Source organism: Peromyscus eremicus, chromosome 13, assembly GCF_949786415.1.
Source record: "Peromyscus eremicus chromosome 13, PerEre_H2_v1, whole genome shotgun sequence".
Classification (NCBI taxonomy): domain Eukaryota; kingdom Metazoa; phylum Chordata; class Mammalia; order Rodentia; family Cricetidae; genus Peromyscus; species Peromyscus eremicus.
Genome location: NC_081429.1, coordinates 60,690,331 through 60,711,155, shown reverse-complemented (window position 1 = coordinate 60,711,155; position 20,825 = coordinate 60,690,331). Strand labels below are relative to the sequence as shown.

Sequence of the window (20,825 nt, the reverse complement as noted above, 5' to 3'; positions counted from 1 at the left end):
CCATTGCTGGGAGTGCCCCAGCCTACAGCTGCCATTTCTGGGAGTGCCCCGACCTACAGCTGCCATTGCTGGGAGTGCCCCAGCCTACAGCTGCCATTGCTAGAGAGTGCCCTGACCTACAGCTGCCATTGCTGGGAGTGCCCCAGCCTACAGCTGCCATTGCTGGGGAGTGTCCCGAGCTACAGCTGCCATTGCTGTTGAGTGCCCTGACCTACAGCTGCCATTGCTGGGAGTACCCTGACCTACAGCCGCCATTTCCGGGAGCTCCCTAGCCCACCACTTTCAGTGCTCCTGCTCTCATCCTCCACTTTCATGAGAACCCAGCATCCTAGTTGCAGCATGGAGCGAAGAGTGCCTTTCCAAGAATCTTCTAAGCCCCAGCGCCACACTCGAACTGTTGGAGATCCAGCTTTGGGGACTAGCAGCTACCAGATTCTTGGTCTCTTGTGTCAAAAAGCCCCAGGTGAGTTACCCAGCTCCATCGTGTAAGCTAAGTTAATAAGTCCCTCAATAACACATGTTCATTCTGTAGGTTCTGTAAGGCTAATAATGACCTAGGAGTCCTTGTACATTTTATGTCACTCCCAACCTGGTAGTGTATTACAATGAATGATAACCAATATTAATTTTGCTATCTTTTGTAGAAACATGCCCCTGCAGAGTTTTTTATTATTATTATTATTATTATTATTATTATTATTATTATTCCAAATATAGATTTACTTTTGTCCCTAAGAACAGAAGTCTTTCCCTTCCCCTGGACATATATAATTTTGTCTTTGGGGCTGTGAACCTAGCCTTTAACAGCTGAGCCATCTCTCCACCCTTAACTCTTATGCAAGATTTTCCTCTTCTCCTAGTTTAGAAGAGCTTCTATCGGGAGCGAGGTCTGTTTGGGGGTTTGGGTTTGCTTTGCTTCTTTTTTTTACTATCACACTGTGGATCTGGAATGATCTGGAAACAACTTTACTCTAGCTTCACTTTTGGCAGTCTAGGGGTGTGTGTGTGTGTGTGTGTGTGTGTGTGTGTGTGTGTGTGTATGTGTGTGTATGTGTGTGTGTGCGCGTGTGTGTCTGTGTGTCTATGTGTATATGTGCATGTGTGTGTTTTAACTGAGTTACTCAGTTTGAAATATGTTCTCTAAACTGTAACTATGGCCTTATCTGTGCCCTGAGACTGAACAGCGCCTGCTAATTAAAAGTGAAGTACTGAGTATGAGAAAAGAACAGAACCTAGAAATGAACAGAGAGGGAGAATTTCACTTCTTGCCATAGCTGAAGTAAAGTGTAAGAATACAGGCCTGCCGAGTGAAACATCTCCAACATGCCATCAGTGATCAATAGTCACTAAATGGATATATATATAGATACATACATACATACATATATATATACACACACACACACAAACACACACACACACACACACACACACACACACACACACACACCTACTTACATTTAACACCAAAAGGAAAGCCAAAGAGACCAAGGCATTTTTTAGTAGTTGAGTTATGAGCTGCCAAGACGGCAATGTTCCACTGTCTGGCCATCCTGATCTCGATGTTGCAGTTCAGGCCTCGCAAGTTACTTCTCGACACCCGGCACAAGCTTTTTCCATGCTGCCGATGCTCTCTCTGTTCACACGACATGTGTACACAGAATGTTCCCTTCATGCCCCAGAGCACGGTCGGGACCACGCTGTAACACCAAACGCTTAGCTGTAGGTGGAGGGTGGCTCAAGTACAGTGTAGGCAACAGCTTGGAAGGTTCCTTAGGGAGTTACAGAAATTATTTGTGAAATAAATTTAGCAGCAGAACAGATTTCTCATGGTACTTCCCTGAGGCTGATGCTATTGTTCGGGGAGGAGAGTTGATGAGGAGGCTGGTGCCTTTTAGAGCCCCCGGGAGCTTGGATTCCAGCTTTCATATCCGCTTTGTCTCTCCTGGTGACAGGACTATGTCCTCCTTATCTCTGCTCTGTCACTGACTCTAACAGTGCTGGGAATGCAGGCAGGTTTTCTTCATGCTGGGTTACCCATGCACAACATCTTTCACAATATTATCTCTAACCTGAGAAGTGGGCTTAAGCAAGCCAGTGGCCATGTTTTAAATAGGCCAATAGAAAAGCATCAGAAAAGAACCAGTGAGGTCCCTACATTCCCTTCATTATAAAGCAGGGTCTATAAATCTCAAATTGGAAAATACGTTTTAGTGCATATTTCTACAAAGAAACCATAAAAATCATTTATTTCTAGAGACTAGGAAACCAGAGAGTCCTCAGCCCATGCAGCTCCTTCACCTATCACACAAGGCAACCCCAAAGAGTGCAGAATAACCTGCTTAGTACCCCAACACCGACAGGGAGCCAGGACTCTGCTTTATCGCATGTGCGCTGCAGATCTTGAAAAGCCTGAACGTTTCCAGTCCTAGAGCCCACTGACAGGACTCACCCCAGGCCAACGGAGCACAGGCATTGATACATTCTCTTAAGGAAAAAAAAAAAAAAACCCAACAAAGAACAGCACAGACCTGCATCTGGTTCCAATTACAATGAAAACTGAAACATGCTCGGTTTAATTTTCTTACTTTTAAATTTATTTTCACTTCATCCAGTGGTATCCATTTCCCAGTGCCTGTGTTCACACCCTAACTTCTCCCCCACCACGTTTACAGTTAACTGGAAGTCACGAAGGATCTACGACTCCTCGTTCTCTTTTGTCCAATGACCAAGGAGGACTTCTGGAAACAGTGAGGTTCACCACCAAAAGTGTTTAATTTCCATTGAACAGAAAACACAGCCCCCAACTGTCTAAAGTGTTGCTTTAGAGACATTGTCCACAGACTCACACCACTGACCAGAGCACATAATTCATACCCTGCCACCAGAGCAGTCTTTGCCTCTAGATTCATGTTCTCCATCTGAAAAATTAACAAGAAGGGCTTCATACTTCCCTTTATTACTTTAGCCACATTGTAAACTGGCCTTTTGCTTGGCCAGTTTAAGCTGTACCCAGTAGGACTGGAGAGCTGTGAGTACATTTCCCATTCCTTTACCTTTTGCTTCATTATTGAGAGTCACAAATTCACAATCTGGCCTTATTTTCTTTAGGCTAATAATGCATAATTAACCTGTCATTATGACCTATATTTTATAACCATTTTTACTTTGCATTCCCCCTCTCTGAACACTAGACCCCTGAATAGTAGAAGAGGTATTTGCCATTGCATTATCTTTTGTCCAAAGACAAAAGATGCTGTGCTTGTGAGTGAGGACTTCGTTCTTTGAAGGATTATTACATCCCCATGCAAGTACTTTCCTCTCCCCCTTATTTTATGTTTGAGACGTAAAATGTAGCCACTGGGTCATGAATTATAATTGCCTTGCCTTTCATCTGAAAGCAGAATGCAAGCATAAAGCTTTCCTGTTCGGGTAATTTCTGTAATTTTATGCATAGAATTAATAAGGCCCTTGATATAATTCATATGTGCAAATTGCATCCACAATACCATCAGCATTTCTCAGAATGAGTTGTCACTAAAGCACCAACCCAGATAACAGAATTAGTTATTAACTCTTCAGGCCGCCTTTACATTTCCTTTATGTCGTGTTTTGCACACGCATAGTAATATTGTGCCATTTTTTACCAGCTAGTTAAGATTTCTTTGTATAAACAGTAACTGAATATATTCATGTCAAAGATAATCATTCCTTTAAAAGCTTCCTTTGTCAGGTATTCATTAAAGTAGGTTTCACATCAAAATGATCGTCACTAATATAGGGCAAACATCTTCTGCATTTGGCAGGTTTAAATTTTTCATTAATTTCATTAGCATGATATCAAATCTTCAGCTGGTGTCATGTCCCGGAAGCGGCAAAGAGGTCTGCCTTATGGATGCTCGCAATACATAGTTGCACAGTGAAATAACCACCATCATAGAAACAATGTTCATGTGTGCTTCTGAAACTGATGTTCGGTATTTCCACTTCTTTATAAACGAGGCTTCCATTTTCTTAATTCTGAGCTTCATAAATTGCTTAGTTATCTACATTAAGGCTTCTCCCCAGCTGATTTCACCACTCCAGGCTTCAGGCTTCACTGGCATTTTGACTCAAGCCTGGAGGTAACGGAATAAATGCAGTACCAGCTACATCTTCCCCCATCACATATGCGGATGCTGGGAGCATTGAAATGGATAGCGTGGGTGACAGAATTTTCACAAAGGTGCCTACACAAAGAGCTGCCCTTCAGAGGGCAAGGCACACACCATTTCGCCTCACCACAAAGCAGTTCACAACCTTCTCCAATTTTTCAGGGGAGGCTTCTCCACACTCCACTTTTCACCTAAACATGATGGATCTGATGAATTTTTTAGAAAGATGATTTGATTCCTAGGCAGTGGGAGGGGAGAATAGCAAAGGCAGGAATTGAGGCCACAGCTATAACTGTCTCTAAGGAATAAAGTAGGAATAAATAGTCTTTAGACGTGTTCATATAGACACTGAAGGTTATTAACACAGTACGAAAACAGCTGTTTTTGCTGTGGGGCTTGGTGGTGAGGGGCTCAGGGCAAAGGGAAGTCAGTGACCTCAAAGGTCTTGCTGTGTGAGGAACCAGCTGCACCCTGCTGTCTGGGGACAGAACTGACCTGCTGAGACTGACACGTGAATGTTTCACCTGTACTTATCTGCGCACACTGGGCTTGCCTGGTTATAAGTGGCCTTGGGATTTGTTTTTGTTTCATCTTATTTTATTGGCAAGCCAAAGCATGTAGCTAAAGGGAGACTTGACTTTCAAAACTGTACCTTGATGTTTTGCAAACTTCACGTCTCTCAAGAGTATGGGGTACACCTTACCACCAGCCTATGCAACACATTGCTTTCTGTACCCGAGAACTACCCATCTTCATCCACTGGGGAGAGGACCGCTGTTATCTTCTTCTGTTCATACTTACTTGATTTTATATGTATAACATTAAAATCATCATTTGATCTAGATAATAGAGTACAAATTAGCAGTACCCAAGCATTGCCATGATCTTATTCTGTAACATTTTTATCAGCCCAAAGAAGATCCCATATTTACATAGTAGTCACTGCACACGACTCTTCCCTACTACCTGTGAGACAACCTCGCTTTGCTTCCGCCTCCCTGTCTTTGCCTGTTGCAGGTATTTCATGCAAATAGAATGCTACAGTATGTATTCTCTGGATCAGTTCTTTCAATTAGTGTAATTTAATTTTTTTTTTAAGATCATGTGTATCGTATCTGTATTTATTTTAAAACAATAGGAAGCCATTCCTACTGGACTGGAGCTCAATCTGATCAATAAGCTGGATATACACTGTTTGAAAACATTTAAATATTATTTTAAAAATCATTAATGAGCTGATGTGGTGGCACACACCTTTAATGCCAGCACTCAGGATGGATGCAGAGCCAGGGGAATCTCTGTGAGTTTAAAGCCAGCCTGGTCTACATAGTGAGACCCCATTTGAAATTTTTAAAAAAGCATTAATGAAGAACTAGAGAGGTGGTTTGGTGATTAACAGCACCTGATGTTCTTCTAGAGGACCCGAGTTTGGTTCCCAGTACACACGTCAGCTCACAGCTAACTTTAATTCTAGCTCCAGGGACTCCAATATCCTCTTCTGGCCTCCTCTGGCACCTACACATACGTGGCCTGCATCCACACAAATACAAAAAAAGAAGTCTTAAAGAATCATTAGTAAAAAGTAAAGAGATCATTTTCCTACAGGCAACGTCATGGAAAAGACCACAGCTCAGTATCGCCTATACCAGCATTGACTTTACAGGGTAGAGGAGGCTTCTACACTGCAGCTGTCACACTGATATGTGACATGATGACATCACATTGAAATGTGACATGGTGACATCATACTGAAATGTGACACGATGGTGTCACACTGAGATGTGACATATGACTGGACTGTGGCACTGTGAATCTCTGGAGTGGCCACAAGTCAAGCATCTAAATCTGGCCTTGGGAGTTTCTCTTGCGCTGGCTCCTCTCTTTGTCAGTTTCACAGTTATCTCTTGAAGGTAAAAATGATTTTTTTAAATGCATTCTAAATTTTAGAACCTATGATATTTTGGACTTAATGAACTTAGAAACTAATGGAGACACCCCAGCTTGATGGTATAAAATTGACTGACTTTTGGTTTAAGAGCTGGGAGGAAACTTAAAGATCATTTCGTTCCCTCAAATCATACTGTGTGGAAATATGTCTATTAGACTCCTAAATACTTGAGACTGTCTATGGTGTTTGTAAAAATAAAGCCCCTCAACATTAGATACTCTGATCCATTCTGGAATGCTGTTGGAAATGTGTACTTAAAAATTACTTTTTCTGGATTTGTTTTTTTGACAGTTTCATATGTGTACAAAGTGCATTCTGATCTGATCTCTCTTGTCCCCTCACCTCCCTTCACCCTGCACGTCCCTTTCCCACAGAGTGCATTCTGATCTGATCTCTCTTGTTCCCCCCATCACCTCCCTTCACCCTGCATGTCCCTTTCCCACAGTCATTCGGGGTTGGTTTGTTTGCTTTGTTGTTTGTCTTGGGAGCCACTGGGTATAACGAGGGTTGAGTTGCTGTGTGTCCCATGGCTTTGGAACAATTCCCCGGAACCCAGTGAGTGCCTCGGGGAGAGCACACAACTGAAGACAGTGACTGAGCCTCTCCGAAATCCATTAATATCCCATAGTTCACTAGACGCGGGACCCCGGGGAGCAGCCCCCTCAGTCTATGACCCACTGCAGCAGCCCAGCCACCTCTGTTGTATGGTCATGACTTCATTGGCTGTCCATTTCCAGAGGACAGCACTTCACACCCTATCTTCTGGCTCGTATGTTCTTTCTGCCCTCTCTTCTGAGGTTCTCCCACTTTTCTACAATGAATGGAGATATAGCTGCTCAACGTGCTAAGAATAAATGATGGCACCCCCTCCTTCCCAGGCTCAGGGATCATCAAGATGGAAGGGGCAAAAAGATGCTAAGAACCAGAAGCCATAGTAACTATAGCGAAAAAGTGTTTTCTGAATACAAGGCAGTTGTATATGTGAACTGACAGCAGGTGTGACATGTGACCGTGTGCACAAGACCTTGACTTGATCAAGCCGGACAAGACCCCAGCGTGGAGAAGGGTGCCCGGCTCCTAGCTGAGGAGTTACTGGCCATTGTGTGGCTGAGGGAGTCGGGAGTTGGTTTTCTCTAGGGATGCTGGGCCTGAGAGTCTGCTCACGCTCCAATAGATGGCGCTCCAGCCATTCACAGACTGTCAATGCTAAGTGGAGATGGGGCGGAATTGTGGAAGGAAAATGGGAGGTGAGCTTGATAAAAAGACATTGTACATATGCATGATCCTCAGGAAGTAAAAAGAGAGAAAAAGTGTGGGTTGAGACCTCAGCCCGAAATAGGACATTTGCACTGTTAGTAAGTGTTTCGTCAGCAGCCTCAAACTCTAATGTGTACCCGATTCAGCCTGGGCTGAATTTTTAAAATTTTGTTATTGTTAAAATAAGCTGCCATACTCAATTCTGAGGTGTTTCTGATGTGACTGGTCTAGTGTAGAAGGGAGCCTCAGAATTTACCTAACGGTATCCCTGGTGATGTGGATGATGCTGGTTGTGGACCACATGTCATCGATTCTAAAATAATTGTTCCTGGACCATATTTAAAGACATTGTAATAACCCAGACCACATTTCTCCATCTGTCCTTCAGTGTGTAGTCTTCAGTAATTTCCACAACTTTAATGGAATAATATTTTAATCTAAAAGTCAATAAAGAACTGGGTGTAGTGACCCACGCCTCAATCCCAGCAATTGGGAGGCAGACATAAGAATATCACCACAATTTTGAGGTCAGCCTGGGCAACATAACAAGTTCAAGGCCAGCCAGGGCTGCATAATGAGACTGTGCCTCAAAAAGTCAAAAAATAAAGAGTGAAAGTGAAACATAAGGGGCTGGGGAGATGGCTCAGCGGTTAAGAGCACTGGCTGCTCTTCCAGAGGATCCGGGTTCCCCTCACAGCACCCACAAGGCTGCTCACAAGCCCTGCAACTCCAGTGCCAGGGGACTTAACGCCCTCTCCCGTCCACTACGAGCACTACACATACATGGTGCAGACATACATGCAGCACCTATACATATAAAATGAGATGTTTTTAAAAAGAAAGAAAATGTAAATGTTAAGGACCCAAAACCAATGTATTAAAAACATTCTTTTTAAAACATTAGCAATTGTCATTTCTTCTTATTATTTATTACTATAAAATCTTATCAAAATCATGGTTAGCTTATAGAAAATAAACATATTTAATCCTGTCTGTATTATTTTAAACCTTAAAATTATAACTTGTTTAAAAAAACATAACATTATCTATATTTATGCAGCATTTCTTTTGGCTTTCTGTTGTACATTTTTGGAAGTCTATTGTTTAGACCGTGTAAAAACAACAATTGAAGCAATTGAAAAATTAGTGTCTAGTAGCTTGGTGTTACAGTTAAAAACCTGATTCACGTGGGTGGGGGAGAGATGCCCTCACATACATCCCGCACCCTCCAAGCCCACGCCCACCCCGGCCCATCAACGCCTGAGGCAGGAGGGAGAGCTGGCTCTGAGGTCTTAAGAACACGAGAGCTGTCCCTGCCCCCCTCACCAGCTGCAACACTCGGGAGAGCAGGCCCTGTGCCTTGCCTGGGCAGCGCAGGAGAGCTGACCCTGTTGGTGGAGGTGTGGCTGAGCCAGCCCCCAAGTTGTGAGCAAGAGGAACTGACCCTGAGGCCAGGCCTTGAAAGCTGGAGAACTGGCCCCGCCCCTTGTGAACGCTGCAAGGGGTGAACTAGCCTGGGCAACTGGGTGCGGGAGGGAGTGGGGCACAGGGCGGGCGAGCTAACCAACCCTACAACTACCCAGTCCCAGCAGGGTTATGTGTTATGTGTTGGCCCACTCCAATATCCACCTCATATATGATCTGCGGGAGCTTGGGGAGGGGGGAATCAGTTCTGAGGACCCAGGGCTGCAGGATCTCCATGACACAGGGCAACAGTATGTCCACAAATGGTCCCAGGCTGAGCATCGATGGTGCAGCCGAGACCAGGGACCCTGAAACAAACTAATGATTCTTTTTGGTAAAGGCCTGCCTGTAAAAATGTATGGCTAAAGGGGTTTGCTGCGTGACTCACTGTCACACTGCAGCTTCCATGACGAGATTTTCCCCCTTCTTCCTTTTTTTCTTTCATTTCCTCCCTCTTTTTCTCTTAAATTTTATTCTGGTTTATTTTGAGGTGTGGTGGGAAATGGGTGGGATCGGGAGGCGTGATGTGAAAGACACAAAGAAGAAAAAGAAAAACTAATGTTATTTAATAAAGGAATCCATTTTTTTTTCCTGAAAAACAAAAAACCCTGATTCAGGGGTGCAGCCTGCTGGGTGTCCTTGGCACTGCAAAGGGGAAAGCCGAGCTGTTATCATGTGATACAGTTTTATGAAAAATTCTTCACTGGTTTTTAAAAGCATCCTGAGCATGCTTGTCAACAAGGAGCACGAAAACCTTTGAGGAGTTCAAGATTTTCTTAGCTTTATGGCCTTCCTTGTTATGAGATTTTGAACAAGTAGAGTAGAAAATGTTTTTAATTTTTATTATTTTATTGGTGTTGATGTGTGTGCACGTGCCCAGCACGGCACACGTGTAGGGATCAGAAGACAGCTAAGTTTGTGGAGTTTGGTTCTCTCCTTCTGCCTTTCACATGGGTTCCAGTCTCTAGAGCAAGCGCCTTTACCCACTCCGCCATCTCAGTGACCCCTGAGTGGAAAATTTTTGAGAGAAATATTAAGGAAAGAATAGTGTTCTGTCCCCTCAAATTATGTTGACCCGTGTGACTCTCACACCTCACGTGCCTGAGACTCAGTGATATTTGTGAAAATAGTCTCCCAGACTCAGAGGTTCTAGAGTCCTGAAGAGTTACCCAAACTTCAGGTTCTTCCTCTGTATAATGGACCAACACCATAACTTGAACTCATAATTCACAACATCATTTAAGTTCTGAGCACACTGCTGGGCTCATTATAAGACCCTACAGATTTGCATATATGCATATGTGTGTATATCTGTATATGTGCGTGCATATGCATGTGTACCCACAAACAGTAGGAACAGCATTCTTTTGTTCTTCCTGTATAGCTTGTCCTAATGATCAGGACATGCATGGACTGTGTATTAATGTTTCTCTGCATTTTTGTCTTTTAGCTCCTGTGAATTAAGAAAGAGGTCACTAGAAGAGACATACAATTTTGTAGATATTAAATACCAATCATGAAATGAAGTATCCTCTCTGAATAACTTACTGTCCTAATCCTTACTCATGATAAAACAGAAAAGAAGATCACATTAAACTCTGATGCCACTGGGTACCAGCTATGCTTAGAAACTCGTATCTTGAGTCCCTTCCCCTGACCCAATTCACTTGTGATCTGAGCATCGTCCAGTGGTTTCATGTGTACTTGGGAACAGGTTCACCTGTTTTCTGTTCTAGCTTCCCAACTGGTCAATCCAAACTCAGGATTCAATGATCTACATCAGTGGCCAGGCCTTAGAACAAACATTCCAATGAAAGACAATGGTTAAACCGTGTAGGAAAAAAATGGCTTTTGTGAAGACTAGAATAGAATCAAGTAGAACAGCCAATAGTCGATAGAAATGCTCATGGATTATCAGTTATGATTGGTGGGGATGGGGCACTGTGTGTCAAGTTAAGGAAACCTTGTGCTTTCTACTGTTGCAGACTGCAATGATGTAAGATGCCCTTTATGCAGTAGAAGACAATTATTGAAAGTTGAAGTATTCAGTTTCTTCACCTACTGCCAGGACCAGCAAGAACTGCACACACACACACACACACACACACACACACACACACCATCAATAAACACTAATAAAATGGGCTCTGTAGTTTGAAGTTTTCCTGTGTCCCTCCCGGTCCACAGCCGCTCAGACCCCAATAAACACACAGAAGCTTATGTTAATTACAAACTGTATGGCCATTAGCTCAGGCTTATTACTGACTAGCTCTTATACTTAAATTAACCCACAATTCTTATTTATGTTTAGCCACATGGCTTGGTACCTTATCTCAGTTCTGCCTTGTCATCTTGCTTCCTCTGTGTCTGACTGGTGACTCCTGATTCAACCTTTCCTCTTCCCAGAATTCTCCTCATCTGCTCACCCCACCTGCACTTCCTGCCTGGCTACTGGCCAATTAGAGTTTTATTTATCAACCAATCAGAGCAACAATTATTCACAGCTTACAGAATGACATCCCACAGCAGGACTCAGCAAAATCCTTAGAGTACCTCGTATATCAAAGGTGGAAGTTTGATCGGAAGATACACTTACTTGCCATGTTTATGACCAAGCCATCATTCCAAGCACTACATGCCCATCTGGTGACTCGGCAGTAGGAATTGGGGGAGTTCCAGTCCTGGTGTGCACAGGAGAGATGAACCACCAAGCTTTCAGATGCTGTGCCAGCTCCAACAGTCTTGTATGGTGGCTTATCAAAATCACACTCTATCAACATTCTTAAAATAGAGCTGTGTTAGAGCTTGGCTGAGGCTCCATGTATCGAGCAATTAGTAAAGGAATTAGATGGGTCCTATTAATGATCAAGTGTTAGGGAATACCATAAAGAGAGATTCTCTCTTTTTCCCTTTGCACAAGGCTACATACTCATACAGTAAAGTAGACTGATTAACACAGGTCATATAACAGATCTTTCTTGTATTTAATTAATACATGATGAACTTCCCTTTGCTGACTCAGTGAAGTCTATAAGAAACAGATGGAATCACCTTCTCTCCCAGGATCAATAGCACAGTGTTACTGACACGTTTTCAAGTCAAGAACCTATGATGGAAATATCATTAGGATTAGCATTCATGAGCATCCTGGGAACTTACGTGAAAAGAATGCCACTCTGTAACAATTAGTGAGTGAAAAAAGTTTGATTTGAAAATGATTTTAATTTGCTTAAAATATTTTGAGAAACGTTCATCATTTTCTCTTGCTATGAATTTTAAGTACACATACTTAATATCTACTTCAAAACTAAAACCTGTTAAAGAGCAGGTGTAACGCAGAGACACGAGGTGTAGGGTGGTGTGATGTAGTCTCTCACCCAGCCTCGGCGAGAACTAGGGGTGTGCCATGTTCTTCCAATGCCATCTAGTGGAGGACTCTGATGATTTTTATCTGAGTTTGTGTGGATAATCGTCCATCTCTCTTTCCAACTCTTAATTCATAAAACATTATACTTAGTTAAATAGTGCATATCCAGTCACAGATTGAAAATAAATTAAAACCAAGAAGGCAAAGTATAAACCCTATTGAATGTCAAAGATGGCTTCATGACAGCATGTGCTCATTTCCAGCTCACATCACTAACGACGTGACAAAGCCCAAAGCCGTCACCAGTAACACTAGGCCATTCTATTATGGTGCGATGACACATCCTGAATTATTCAAGAAGAACACTCTAAGGACAGAATTATGAAATTTAATATAATAACATCTTATACGTTGATTCCTGTCTTTCCTGCCCTGACTCGTCCATCCCCTTCTTTACAGGAGGAAAAGCCCCTCTTTCACACGTCACCTGACCTCCTCTGTGAGGTTGCCTTGTCCATCGGCCTACATACAGTATAGACTCCAGCTGTGCATCCAGGACACTTTGTAGCTACATCTCTGCTACTTCATTACATCCTACCACAGCATTCAGAGCTTAGTGGTCTTGGTTGAGGACTGTTTGAGACTCTTGGAAGCATCCTGTTTCCTTGTTCTATTCACACGGGGTCCCCTGATTGGACTGAAAGCCCCTTGAGGACAGAGGCCATATTTAATGCTATTCTTAAGAACTCCTAGGACAATAACATGTAAGTCTTGAGAGAGAGAGAGAGAGAACACTTGTGCATATACATGCCTGCTCATGGTTGTATGTGTGCTTTTCAGAGACAGAGGTCAGAGTTCAACTTCTGCAGGTGTTTCTCAGGAGCTGTGCTTTTTGTTTGTTTGTTTGTTTGTTTGTTTGTGAGACAAGGGGTCTCACTGTCCTGGAACTCTCTAAGTAGGTTAGTTTAGCAGGGCTGTGAACCCCAGGGGCCTCCCTGGCTCGCCCCCCCCCCACTGGGATTATAGACACAAAATGGGTGCCACCACATGCAGCTTTTTACATGGGTACGAGGGATTGAACTCGGGTCCTGGGCTTACGCAGCAAGAACTTTGCCACCTGAGGTATCTCCCTAGCCTACGTGTGGGTCCTAACGGAGAGCCTTAATGAATGACTCTGATTAACTGAAAGAGAAATGCTGGTTACGTTTATATTGTTTGTTGTATTTTTTCCTTCACATCCACTCATGTACATTGCTTCCTCTTTCCTGCATGCCATACCTATTTTATAGAGCATTGTGCTCTTAAGTCTCCATTACTCAGCTTTGCTTGAGTTACCATGAAAAATAAAGTTCAGAGTAGAGTGAGGTGAGCAGACAGAACCTTGCTGGAGAGAGAAACTGAAACTGAGAGTATCCACACTGGGAGGAGCAGGAGGGAGGGATAGATGAACAGGTCATATCCGGGCTGCTGGAGTCACAAGGTTAGTGTATCCATACAGGGAGGAGCAGGAGGGAGGGGTAGATGGATGAACAGGTCATGTCCAGGCTGCTGGAGTCACAAGGTTAGTGTATCCACACAGGGAGGAGCAGGAGGGAGGGGTAGACGAACAGGTCATGTCCGAACTGCTGGAGTCAGGAGGCGTATCACAGTCATACTCCAAATCAAGGTGATCTTACAATCAGCAGCATCCTCAGTATCAATGCCTCCTTTAGCTCCCCGATGCAGACAGACAAGACACAGTCCTTGCCATCTGTCCCCTGCCTGGCAAACAGAAAAGAACAGTGCCATTGGAGGTTAAATTTGCCATTTTTTCATGGTCATGGGTTTCACTGTATCAAGCTGTCCTTTGTTCAGACTAAGAGAGTATGGGACTCAATGTGTGAAACGCACTTGAGATCTGTAGAGTGTGGGTTAGGTCACAGCTGAGTGACATGGCCTCAGGACCCCAGTTAAGACTCGTTTGGGGGAGCCACAGGCGAGGGAGATGTGTCCAGTGTCCTGACGCCTGTCTTAGAAAATGGCAGCTCTGTATTTTCAGTGAGTCCAAGCCAAAAACTTCACAATCTCCTTTCTCTCTCCTGTCACATCCAACATCCGATTACCTGTCTTGCTGGTTTGTAGGCAAATTCTTTCAAAAGATGGCTAGTAGCTTCCCTTCCCACCATTCCTTGCCGCCAACCTAAATAAAACTATTATCATTCAAATAAAAAGGAGGCCAGCAGCCTCTGACCTGGTCTCCCTGGGCAACCCCTTGCTGTTCCTACCCTCTACCTCCAGGCAGCAGTCAAAATAACCTTGGCAAAGCAGAAGCCATGTATGGCTTAGGATCATAGCAGGCACTGTACTAAGGAGACTCCCAACTTTAAGTAATATAAATTGTATTTCTTGCTCACCTAATAGTCCCATGCAGGGGTTTCTGGCCAATACCTGGTTGGGACAGGAGAAAGGCCAATCATTTCAATTGATGGAGCCAACAGGCAGATTATAGAAGGCAAGTAGGTGGAGCAAGCCCATCTTCTCTTCTGATACTTCTGCCAAAAGTGACCCACAAATTCCTCCTGCTCACATTCTCATAGCAAGAATCCCACCACAGCCTCTCTGGAGGCGAGGGGAGTGCCGGGGTGTGCAGTAGGATGCTTCAAGCATCCGCCGCTCACAGCTCTCCGGCAGCAGCTGCTATCTGGTAAAGGACACAGCAGGCCTGCGCACTGTCTGCTCATAATACCCACAAGCCCACCGGACTGAGGAACTCAGAGCCTCTGGGTCCTGGGAACTCCCCATCTCTCTTTCATAGCTAGAGTTTTTCTCTCCGGGTCCCGCCAAGCCCCTGCAGTCCCGTAGCCCACTTATAAAATAAACACACAGATGCTTATATTATTTAAACTGCTCAGCCATTAGCTCAGGCCTACCATTGTCTAGCTCTTACTCTTATACTCAGCCCATTTTTGTTCATCTATATGTCACCACGTGTTCCGTGACTTTATCTGCTGCCTTTACATGATGCTCCCTGGACGGCAGGCTGGCGTCTCCTGCTCTCCGCCTTCCTCTTCCCTCAATTCTCCTTTCTGCTAGTCCCGCCTATACTTCCTGGCTACTGGCCAATCAGTGTTTTATTTATCAATCAATCATCCACAGCACTCTTTCCTCCCTATGCTCCAATCTCCCTGGCCTCCTGTCTCATCCTTGCTGTGTCCTTCTGTACTTGTTATTCTCTCTGTCTAGTATTCTTTCATGAGGTCTCCATGTAACCAATCACTTTTCATGGGTTAAGAGGATGAGGGGTGGGACCTAGGAAGCTGTAACAGACAGCCAGCGACTCTGTTGTGGATGATCAATGGTCCATACTTAGTGTTGCAAGTGTAGACTTTGGTAACAGAGACACTGGGGTTCAAAAGCTGCAAAGACACCAAGTGGCACACCAACCTTGGGCGATGTTCCTTCTCTAAGGGCCAATTTCCTCGTGAAATGGAGATAAATGTAACCATTTCATGTGGACACTGTAACTGAATGAGGTCAAGCAACATACATTCTCCGGGGTCGGGGTGGGGGTAGAGTGAGACGAACAGACCACTGCCGTGGATGCATCGTGCAAGTTTAGATAGAATAGAGCAAGTGAGTCTTCAACAGAGCAGTGATGTATCTTCAACACACAGCTTGGGTGTACTTTATAGGGCTGTGAGGCTGTCCCAGCGTGAGGCAAGGGGAGTGGGGTGTCAGAAGGGTGGCTTGAGATTCATGCTATAGCTACCCTGAGCAATGTTAGGTAAGGTTAAAGCAGAGAGCCACACTAGAACCTGCCCCAGAACTCCCAGGGAACGAGGATCCTCTGTACAGAGAAGTGAAGAGAGGGGAGAAGCAGCCAAAGAAAGCCGCACGGCAAGGTTGCCAACACAGAAGCAGAAAGAGAAGGGGAATTTGAAAGAAAAGATGTATTGACCTACTGCCATGGGCCCCATCCGATTCTGAGATAATGTCCAGGAAGAGGCAGAAGAATTCCACTACACAGAAGACACTAGTCAAACAGAATCTTCAACACACATTCCTATCAGGGCCAGCACTCACCTGTGTTCTGAAGAAGTCTTTACAATCCCAGTTGAACAGCGAGCTGGTGGTAGCAAATGGAAGGTTACCAAGACTGCGTTCAAAACGATCTTTTGAGTCTTCCAGGAAGTTTTGCGTACTCTAGTTCAGGGTGGCTGTTTCCTGTACTGCGGGGGTGGGGGTTGGGGGTCCAAGAAGGAGAGCAAAGGTGGTCAGAGTCAGAGTGACTGAAAGTGGATGTGTCTGTCATCATGTGTCTGGTCAAGGATCACACATGTGAAAGAGAGAGATGAAGTGACAGGCAGACGCAGCCACGGGGAGGGCTGGGTTTGTCCAGGTAGATTGCCGCCAGCTAGCTGCCATTCTTGTTACCGCGTCTACACAGGCCCTTTCTATCTCACACATAAACCTGCAACATACTTCGGTTTATTCTTCACATCTCTTATACGTTACATCGACTCCTGACCTAAGTTGACTGTAATTAACATTCCATTGTAGACACAGCAGAGTATCATCTTGTGGGGGCTAGACCTTGTATTGTGGGGTTGATCATTTTTAGAAAAAGAATACAAAATCATAAGTATAAAATTAGGTTTTAAAAGAATATTTACTAAGCTAAGACATAGATCCAAGGTGTTACCCAAAATGCTTTCCTGGAACGCAGCCTTCTAACTCTGCCCGTTTAAAGCGTTCCCTAGCTCCACTGATATTCACTGAATTCACTGATTGACTTGAAGCTCTACCTCAGTCTCTCTCCTGCTTCACAGAGAGCATCCTCAGCTGTCTTCAGTCCTCTTCCCGGGCTCCCAGCTGAGGAAGCGAGAAAACACTTCCACATGGCCTCCCTTACAGATTCACTGTAAGGTCACCGTGTCTGTGCCTTGAACGGGCCATTGACTGGGGAACAGAACACACTGAGCCACAGGGGAGTCCTAGAGAATTCCTAGACAGCCATGCCTCAGGCTAGCTCACAGAGGTCCAAGTCCCAGAGCTGCTGCAAAAGATGTTCCTTACCCAGTATTACCTCGGGGAGGGCTCCCATTGTTCTCCGTACACTCAGCTCTGCCTTGTGCCCCAGGAAAATGATCCAGACAGATGCATGCCAGCTGGCGCCCTTCCTGAGCAGCCCGAGGTTGACTTCGGCCACTGTGAGACGCCAGCAGGAGAGTTCCTTCTGTTGGCTCTCTGGTGTTGGCTGTGACCTCTCATTTCAAACAGCCCTCTCCATACACCACCTTCACCAGCATCTGGAGACAGATTTCCTTGACCTTCAAGCCTGGGACGCCGCGATGACTACCCAATCGCCCTCCTGTTGTAGGTGGTCAGGGAAGTCGGGGTGCTTGCCTGTGCAAGTATTTCTATAAGCTGCCCAAAGAGAGGTTAGCATGGACCCTAAGACTTCAGCGCCTCGTTATGAATCTACTTCTTATCCTTTACAGATACCCTTTATCACTGTTTCCTGTGTCCATGTGAGTGGTGGGTTGTGCCCGCCACAGTATGTCTGTGGAGGTCAGAGAACAAATTGCAGGGATCCGTTCTCTCCTCCTACCATGTGGGTCCTAAGATTGAACTTGGGCTCTCAGGCCTGGCAGCAAGCACCTTTGTACAATGGGCCGCTTAGCAGGCCCTTGAACCTAATTTTATGTTTATAATTTTATAATCTTAATGTAAGAGAGGGGACTGTATTCTGTTTTGATGGCTTCTTTTCAACATGGTTCACATTGGTAAACTTTTTGTTTTATAAATTCGTTATTAAACTCTCCTCAGGCTCCTCAGTCTGAATACTCATTTGGTTTCTGCTGAGGCATTAACTTATGTTTAATTAGGTATATGTGGGGGTGGGGTGCATTTGTCAGTGTTGGGGCCCACCGAGTCCAGCAGATGGTGTCAGATCCCCTGGAAATGAGTTATAGGCAGTTGTGAACTGTCCAGTACGGGAATGGAAACCAAATGGGTTCTCTGCAAGAGCAGTAAGTGCTTTTAACCTCTGAACCATCGCTCTGGTCCTTTGAACCTTAACTTACACCACAGAATAATTAACAAGAAGAAAGGCCTTCAGAGACTTGCTGGGGGTCCCAACATAAATAGCAAGTAAAGAAAAGTCAAAAACCTTAGATAATGTTGAGCACGCCAGTCAATTTATTGTGACAAATGGGTGGCCATAACAAGTATGTCTGGTTATTTTCCCTTTTGGAAGGTAGTGTTAACTGGTAAGTAGCCCTCAAGTAAAAGATGGAGAACGTAACATCCTATGTGTAAAGACTCAAGTTCATAATCAACAAGCCACGTGCCTCTGGTCAGGAAGGAATTGGTACAAAAAAAGTGTCTGCTATTAGCAAGCGCAGTTATCGAGCATTGTCTACTGAAATGCTGGCAAGGAACGGCTTTACCCCAGCCTATTTTGCTACCAGGTATGCCTGACTGTTGAGCAGCATTCACCCCCTCTGCTACCTTTTTCTGAACATGCACAGGCAGGTTTTGTCTTTCTCTTCCCCATGATGGACCTGCAGACACCGAGTCACCCCAACTCTACCTATAGAGGGACTGCTAGCATTCTGTTCCCTGCCCTGGTGTCTTGAATGACTGATTCGTCGAAGCTCCTGTGTGACTATACTCCAGAAGTGAACGTAATATTCCAACTGGACTCCTGCTTGGTGGAACCATCCAGCGCTCAACTGGGTTTGCCACATCATTCCTCCCTCTTCAAGGAAAAAAAACAAAAAACAAAAAAACAACAAAAAAAACCCTCTCTCTTACTTCTGGGACACATTTAAAATTAATCCATTCTCTTCACACCCACAGCTGCTACCTCCTGTAAGCAGGCTAAAATTGTCTTCCCTTCTCACATCACTTCCTGTTTCAAATGCCTCTTTTACAGCTCCCTGCGGTTTTTTTCATCAGACTCCAGTTTTTTGATCTGTTATTGTCTGACCTCAATCATTATTTTTACTGCTTCCCGACACTTTGTTCACTTTTTTTTTCCCACAGCTTTGATCCCTGTCACCTCCACTGAAGCTACAACTGATTTCCCACTGAACCCTGTTTGAAATATCTGACAATTTTTATCCTTTCCTCAATTAGAAATCCCTTTTATATAACCACCTCATGTTTAAAGCTTATAAGAAACACAGTGCAAATGATCTTCCCTTCTTCAGCATCCATAGACACCCCCACTATGGGGGCTTTGATCACATTTCGACATCCATGCACACCCCCATTATAGTACTTTAATCGCATTTTCCTTTAACATATTGTTTGAGAAATCTACATGTGATTGCCATAGTTATATCATTTTGATGACATTTTCTTAGTTGAATACTGGTGTTAGGAACAAGCTGTTAGAACTCAAATCATGTCTTAGAACACATGATGAAATGTGAAGACCTTCACATCAATGACACAGTATTTGGAGTGGCATAGAAATGCCCCTCAAACTCACACTGGCTGACTGTCACTCCACAGAGGATGAGTCATATCAGCCATTCAGATTGGCTGTACACCATCTTCCGGCCTTGAGGGGTTGCTGCACACACACAGTACACCTAAACTCAAACACAGCTCAAGGCCAGATGCTGGAGGATAGAACTGAGCTAAATACATAGCTCTGGGCATCTTCGTCTACATCCGTGTATAGCTCTGGACACAAGCCAAGTTTTTAAAAACATCCAAATAGAGATACAAGGGTTGATACATAGAGTCATAATGTCTGTCTACCAGAACTCCTCAGGCATGTAAATATAACATTTTTATTGAAGGATCTCAAAGTCCTCTGTAGATATTATCTTTATAATTCTCCTAATAGCCTCTGTAGGTATGAAGAAACCAGAAGGGATTGTTTAACACTGCAAGTTTTTGAAGAGCTAGCCTTTAATGGTGACAGCAGGCCCATACTCTTAAGGTTATTTCTCTAGACAGGTGGATGGCCTGCCTGAAGTCAAGGTCATACATTAAGGTACTGGCATGCTAAGAAAAAAAATCCTAGTTTAATGATCCACCCATGAGATCTGGCTGCTTTCCAGATGTACAAAGTCAGCCCCAAGACACCGAGGAGTCAGACTAAGATGGAGTGTTTTATGGAAACTCTTTCTGGAGGGAAGGTCAGGCCTGGAGAGGACTATGAATGCCAGTCACATGGTAATGACCCCTCAGGCCCCACTGTTCCTGTGTCCCAAAAGAAGACAAGGTGGACTAGCAAACTTTACAGGATTTGTTCCTGTCTCAATCTGTCACTCAGTTCCTGTTTGACACACTGGCCCCTTTCAAATGTCCTAATGGCAGTTCCTCACATTGCTACTCACCTTCTCCTGGAATTAAAAAACAAAAGGAGTCAATGAGTTTGCATTAAAAATCCTCTTCCATTCCACAGATCAATGGGGTGTGGAAAGAACCTTGCTAGGCTGTAACCAGTGGAAACAGCCTTCCCAGTCTACACAAATACACCGTGGGAAACACATTCTGACAGACAAGACTTAGAGTTTTCTTCTCAGAGTCATTTGATTAACACTTCTCCAGTTTTCCATGTCTACCGATATTCTAGCGATGTCATGATCTTCTCTTCCCCCTTCCTCTCTCCCTTCTTTCTTTCTTCCCTTCC

General features: G+C 44.2%; 1 long non-coding RNA gene across 2 annotated transcripts; it reads left to right on the top strand.

Annotated features, from left to right (window-relative positions):
• The first annotated feature begins 211 nt into the window (after window positions 1-211).
• On the top strand, window positions 212-19,368 carry LOC131923427 (uncharacterized). 2 transcript variants are annotated; one of them, XR_009382613.1, is made up of 3 exons: window positions 212-463; window positions 5,760-6,064; window positions 19,220-19,368. It is a non-coding gene; the product is annotated as an uncharacterized LOC131923427 (long non-coding RNA). The 2 variants fall into 2 exon arrangements; XR_009382612.1 differs by lacking the exon at window positions 19,220-19,368 and adding an exon at window positions 10,809-10,907.
• The last annotated feature ends 1,457 nt before the right edge of the window (window positions 19,369-20,825 follow it).